The sequence below is a fragment of the Clupea harengus genome, chromosome 1, assembly GCF_900700415.2.
Source record: "Clupea harengus chromosome 1, Ch_v2.0.2, whole genome shotgun sequence".
NCBI classification, from domain to species: Eukaryota; Metazoa; Chordata; class Actinopteri; order Clupeiformes; family Clupeidae; genus Clupea; species Clupea harengus.
Window position 1 is genome coordinate 7,025,726 of NC_045152.1, and position 6,581 is coordinate 7,032,306.

The 6,581-nt window shown below is 44.6% G+C and overlaps 1 protein-coding gene across 1 annotated transcript in view; it reads right to left on the minus strand.

Moving 5' to 3' along the window:
• Positions 1–906, minus strand: part of emp2 (epithelial membrane protein 2) — a 16,584-nt gene extending 15,678 nt beyond the window's left edge. The window contains exon 1 of the mRNA XM_012827150.3: positions 774–906. The gene's annotated coding sequence lies outside the window, so the exon portion shown is untranslated. The remainder of the gene's footprint in view (positions 1–773) is intronic.
• Between the last annotated feature and the right edge of the window lie 5,675 nt (positions 907–6,581).

Genomic DNA, 6,581 nt, shown 5'->3' on the forward strand with positions numbered 1-6,581 from the left:
GTATGATGATCTTTACAAAACACATGGTTGTAACACAGACTAGAAGCTTTTGAATAAAACAACACGTGCATTGATTGAACTAACAAAAGGCAAACGGGAGAACTAAGCTGTTACTGAATGTTGGCTTTTCCTCACTTAGTTTGATGTGAACATCACACCACTTATTATGACGGCCTTGTTATTTGACACCAGGGGGCGTCATAACAGACAGAGGGGAAGAAAAAGTTAATGTGTTAAAGTTTGGATCCCGAAAGTTTCTCCACTATAATAGCCAACACGGCTGTTATACGTACTACAGCTCAATGAAATCAGTTATTTGAGCATACTGATCGCTTTCTTTAATAAAAACAACTCATAATTATTTTATTTAAATAGCCATTTTGCAAAGAAATTCTTCAGTCCAAAAATAGTTTCACCAGACGCTGTAAACTATATTAAAACAGCACCAGACAAATGCCTGTAACTTCAATAAGTGCTTCAATTAGCGACATCAGCGCGAGAGTCCCACACGCTCACGCTGTTGACAACGCCCCTTTCAGAACACGCGCTGAAAACTCCAGGCAACCGCAAGCTTTTAATACCAGACATGAAAATATCCCGCGCTTTTTATCAAACTCTTTAAGGATTAATATTCACCCCTGAAGTAGCCTATCCAACAAAACAAAAAAAACTGTCACCAGCAGTGTATACAGGCTAGTCTTTATGGCGGCCTATTGCAGAAACAAAATAAATAAATAAAAAGTGCGTTAAGTAAACCGATTATTAATACTTACAGTTCGGAAGAATTAAAGACGTCAAATTATGATTTTCTTTTTGGTGGAGCCTGAATGATGTGTAGTGAGTAGCCTACAAACGTGACCAGGGAAAGAGAGCACTGTAGTAATAGTGAAATGAGCTGAAGTGAGGGCTCCACCTCTCCCAAATTGTTCCTGCCCAGAAGCGGGATGGGTGTGGTCTGGAATTTAATACTTGTTGTGCTGAAGATGGAGAAGTGGGAGGAGATTGGCATCAGACCAGTTGGTGTGTAAATGCTCTTCAGAGTGGCAAAGTGATGGAGGAACGTGTCTGAGACCTCATAAAGAGGGATACTCTGCAAGTCTTTTCTATATCTTCTGCTATTTTAACCATGCCAAGACATTTAAAGTAATGAAGCATCACTGTGTAAATTTACAGGATTGGGTTACATGTTATATTTAGGCATACTTCTTGAAAATAAGGGGTTTCAGGTTGTTTACGCTTGTGGTGTGTTGTTAAATCAATTTAATGTTTGTGTGTGTGTGGGAGGGGGGGGGGGGGATGTTGCACTCCTGCAAATGCACAGCTGTTCAGATGAGGAGAAACTGGATTGAGTTTATCCTGTTTCGGTCCGGAGCAGAAAGAGGCCAGTAACAGGAAGGGACTAGAAGGAGATTTACTCACAGAGGAAGCAGTTAAATCCCACTGCTTCGCCCCCCAAAATTCAACCACTGAGAACTCCTTTCCCATCTCTGCCCACTTCTCTTTCTCTCTCTCTCTCTCTCTCTCTCTCTCTCTCTCTCTCTCTCTCTCTCTCTCTCTCTCTCTCTCTTTCCCTCCTTCCCTCCCTGTCCACAGCTTCTCAGTAGCTTGAAGCATAACTGTCATGCCTTTACATAGTGGAGTATTATTGAAAAATATAGCCTATTAATGGAAACCTCAAATGCACCCCCCACCCTGCCTCAAATGTCTCATTGCCCCCTTTTCTCCACAGTTCACATCTGTCTTGAAGTTGCTCCTGCACCGCTGTGAATATAATATCATCTGGGTCTCTTCATTTCCCCTCCACTGCTCCCTGTTGCATCCCTAGATTCCTGCCCTCCCCATCACCCACTCCAAGTTTCCATAGGGTTTGTGTGCTCTCTCTCTCTCTCTCTCTCTCTCTCTCTCTCTCTCTCTCTCTCCCTCTCTCTCTCCCTTTCTTTCTCATCACATCTAACATTGTTTTGCTCACGGTGATGACTGGTATCATTCTATTTCCTGTCAACACTACGGCGGTGCCATCTGAACGTTCTCTCTGTCTGTCGGAGGCGTTGGTAAATTCTCCTCCACGCTGAGAGGGAGAGCTGCAGGTGAAAGCTACTGCTTTGACATGGTACCCCAGGAGCAGACGCTAGGCCCTGCTGAAGCATTGGAGTGTGCGTTTGGAGCTCACTTGCTTCCCCACACTCACTGCAAGGCATCTGTTGCCATTGATCATTGTGACAATGTCGACGTCCTGGAATGTGAAAAATGTGCTAGATGTGTGCAAAGCCATAAGTAGCACGTTTCCATGCCAGTTATCTGTTTCCAGTCTATCTTATAGTGATTTTAGACTGTCGTAATCCATGTGGATAGATGTTCACCCCCCCCCCCCCCCACTCTCTCTCTCTCTCTCTCTCTCTCTCTTTTGCACATCTGTCTAAATATTTATTCTGCAATGTTTACAGCTGCTATTAAATGACTCACTGTCTTCTCCAAATATCAAGCATGTGTTGTTGTTTTTTAAATACTCTATTTAAATCAATAAACCCATTCATTCACTCAGTCTATAAAGTATTTCAACTAGAGGAGCTCAGGGTTTGTTGACCTTCAACGTGCTATGCAAATGCATCTGTATTATTGCATTTGAAGATTGTAAATGCACCAATCGTTTTCATTCAATGTTTTGTGTGTTTATAGTTCATTCTCAGAGCCAGTTTGCCCCGGAGAGATCTCTACACTTCACTCTGAGTGCAGCCTTTTGTGTCTGCACCGAAGGTCATGAAAGAGGGGAGCGCGGTCCCTCCTGCACTGGTAAAACTGGTTCTGCACCTCTTCCTCTGCTCCTGCCCAGATCAGGTGTGCAGCTTTTGTCCCAGACACTATCAGAGCCAACAGAGAGAGAGAGAGAGAGAGAGAGAGAGAGAGAGAGAGAGACAAAGAGAGAGAGAGGGAGAGAGAGAGAGAGAGCGAGACAGAGAGAGAGAGAGGGAGAGAGAGGGAGACAGAGAGAGACAGAGAGAGACAGAGAGAGAGAGAGGGAGAGCGAGCGAGACACAGAGAGAGAGAAAGAGAAAGAGAGAGAGAGAGAAATAAAGAGAGAGAGAGCACATTGGGCAGAGGAGGGGGAGGGTGGGGAGCCTCGCTCGCTGCAGACAGCTACCCCCAGCACACAGCAAACTAGTGTCTGAGTGTGAGTTGATCAGCACCACACGTTGGCTGACCCACCCGCAGGTGTCAGTCTGTGGGACTGCACATAGCTCTCTCACTTTAATATTCAGCCACACATTATTTTCTGTGGCCCCAGGTCAAATATACTGATTAATCAATTAAGACTTGTAAAGCATGTACAAGTACATATTGAGACAAATGATGAACCTTCACGCTAATTGTAATTAGATGCTGTAATAACATGTACCTCTACTAGAAGAACATTGGACTAAATCATTATTAAAATAAAAATGAAATAGACCGTCGACCAGGAAGTGGGTCCACACGCTTGGTTTTGTCAGTTGCCATAGGAGATGCAAATCATGAAAATATTATGAAAAAAGAACTCCTGATGGGATGCAGTATGGAACACAAATTCCCACCCCTTGCCTATAGCAGCAGCTGGGTCGCACATACATACATACATATTGTGTTGTTATTACAGTTAACTCCTACCTTAATCAAACATACATTTGTAACATGTATTCCAATAAGATGTACATTCTACTTCAACATGTTTTAGTATGTCGTGTTTAGATCTACAGGCATTGTTCTGCCTGTTTCAGTTTGAACAGAATATGCAAAAATGCTGAAAATGACAGTATGGAACAAAAGAAATACTCACATCACCCCATTGCCCAAAGCTATACCCAACCAGTTCCTGATGAGGATTTGCATTTTGAATGGCCCTGCACACCTCTTTTTTGCTCTGGGGTTACTGTGTTACTGTGTGGGTGGGTCTCCATTTTGAAAGTCACCAATGCCTGACGTGCACTGGAGGATTTGTTTGTTTGTTTTGCAGTGTTGCTTTGAGGCCTCGGAACGAGTCTCAGTCTCAGTATGGTGTCGTGCAACCTTGGCACCGGTGGCAGCTGTGAAACTAACAGGAGCACTGCCAAGGTGTGAGGAGCAGAGAGGGGCTCACCAGGGCGGAGGACTGGCCCACCCGCTGCCTCTCTCAAGAATACACACTACCTGTTTTTGCACTGGTCATTCCTTGTTATTGCTGTCGAGAAAGATGGAGGACATTACAGGAGCAGTCAGCCACTCTAAATTCAGAGAATTGCTCCTCGCAGTGCGCTGGCCGTCCATTCAGTGCGTACGCTAAAAAAAACTTTGTACACAAGATTGTACGCAACCCTGGCTCTGTAAATGGGAAACATAGAGGCTTGGAACATTCCAGCCAATCAACACGTAGCTTCAGGAGCGCGACAGGGTAAAAGTTACCCAAAGTTGTGTAATTTGATTGGCTGTTGAGCTCAAATATCAACAACCTTTCACCAGAATCGCAGATTGCATCTTTATGTATCCTGTATAGTGGGGAGCAATCACACTGCAAATGAAAAGTATCTCTCCCCTAGTTGAACTACAGTGAGATGTATGACAGCAGTGTCACAGATGCAGTATCACATGTGTTAATAAACACGGCTATTAAATGATTAAGGAGATTTTGTTTTCCAACGTTACTGTGAAGGTTTACATTGCAATTGGACCTGCACTCTTCAGATGTAAACCCGTGAAATTACAGGACAATGATGTTGTTTGAGAATCAAAACTAGGTACAACATGATAAGATTTATTTCTACAAAGATGCTAGTTCCGTTGTATTTTAATCAGTCATATGATTTTTTTTTTTCATTTCAGAATATGTATTCTGTCACACCATGACTTTAGAGTGTAGAGTGTAGAAGCAGTGTAGAGTGTAGAAGCAGAAGTACAGGAATATTTTGTTAATTTCAAAACCATGAAGTGTTCTGAGTGATACATTCTTTGTGGTGGAACTCAACCCTGGTGTCTCACATGAACATGTCCTGGGAAAAGCTTTTGGTGGCTTATCAAACTGCTCAGCCAAGGCACGCAGATGAATTTGGCCTGGTAAGTGGGTCATAGTTTCATTTTCTGTGAATGTCATTCAGCCTCAGAAGAACCTCACTTGCACAGCCAAAGCAGGACTTTCATTTGAAACAGTTTTAATTTTGAAAGAAACATTGAGTGCAGGACTGGAATGACTTCACCGGTGTGGTGAAGCTGGGCAATAAATGGTAGGAGTGTGTGACTATGAGCTGGGGGGTTGGGGTCAACTGATGGCCCAGACTGCTTTGCAGAGTGCCCAGGCATGTGTCACAGGTAAACAGGTAACAGGTGTGCTGCTCCAGCTATGGGGAACCCCTCGGGTTCGGGATCCGATTGCGATGCTAAATGCACGGACTGGATTTTTGATCTAGTCATTTGGCTAATTCAAGGGGTTCTGATGATACAGACAGACCAGAGCTTGTTAACAAGCTGCAAAGAGATACGCTACCTTTTAACCACACTTGCTAAATACCACATCCATCACTGATATACATTCTGTGAGCAACGGGCATGAATAAAATTACATTGAGGAGAATAAAATAGACAAAAGTTCATAATGACAAAAGGGACCAATCAGTCTGACCAGATGCACTGCATTGCTAAACCCATTTAAAAGGATGATTCATTCTTTAAAAAGAATGAATAATCTGCTACGAATTCCATTTTTTCCTGTCAGAGTTTAAACAAGCCTCTTCCCGTCTTGAAACCTCACGTTGGCCCCTGTGCTGAGGCTCGGCCTGTGGAGGCCAGACAGGAAGCCCCTCCCCTCCCCCCACCTCCTCTGAATCCTGTTGAGAACTCCAACTCTCTGCCTCCCTCCCCTCCCGTTTCACCAAAGAAAAAAACTGTTCAAGAGACTGGAAAGAGACACCGCCTGTTTGTTTAAAAAAAAAAAAAAAAAAGTCCATGTGTGTGTATGGGTATGTGTGTGCGTATTGGTATATGTGTGTGTGTGTGTGTGTGTGTGTGTGTGTGTGTGTGTGTGTGTGCAAGAAAGGGGAAAGGGATGGTTCTATTAATATGGCTGTAAAAGCACTTTTTAACTCCCTCCTCCCTGTCCTCTGCTTTTACTGAATGGGGTTAAAAAAAGCACCTATGTGAGTCTCTCTGTTGCCAGCAATTTGCATCGCTCTCCGCCGTCATTTGCCTAGATGGGGCTGCCCCAGTGCCGCCTCAGAGAGTGACTGTGTGTGTGTGTGTGTGTGTGTGTGTGTGTGTGTGCCCCAGTGCCGCCTCAGAGAGTGACTGTGTGTGTGTGTGTGTGTGTGTGTGTGTGTGTGTGTGCCCCAGCGCCGCCTCAGAGAGGCAAGGCAGGCTGACTGTGTCTGTGTCTGTGTCTGTGTGTGTGTGTGTGTGTGGCCTCAGAGAGGCAAGGCAGGCTGACTGTCTCTGTGTGACTGTGTGTGTGTGGGGGGGTATTGGTGGGTGGGGCGGTGACTGTGCAGCTGTGTGGTCAACGGGCACTCCTCCAGATCCAGTTGTCTCAGCATCCCATCCGGCCTTCACACTCCACTCCGCCAAATTGCATTCTTCAGCCATTC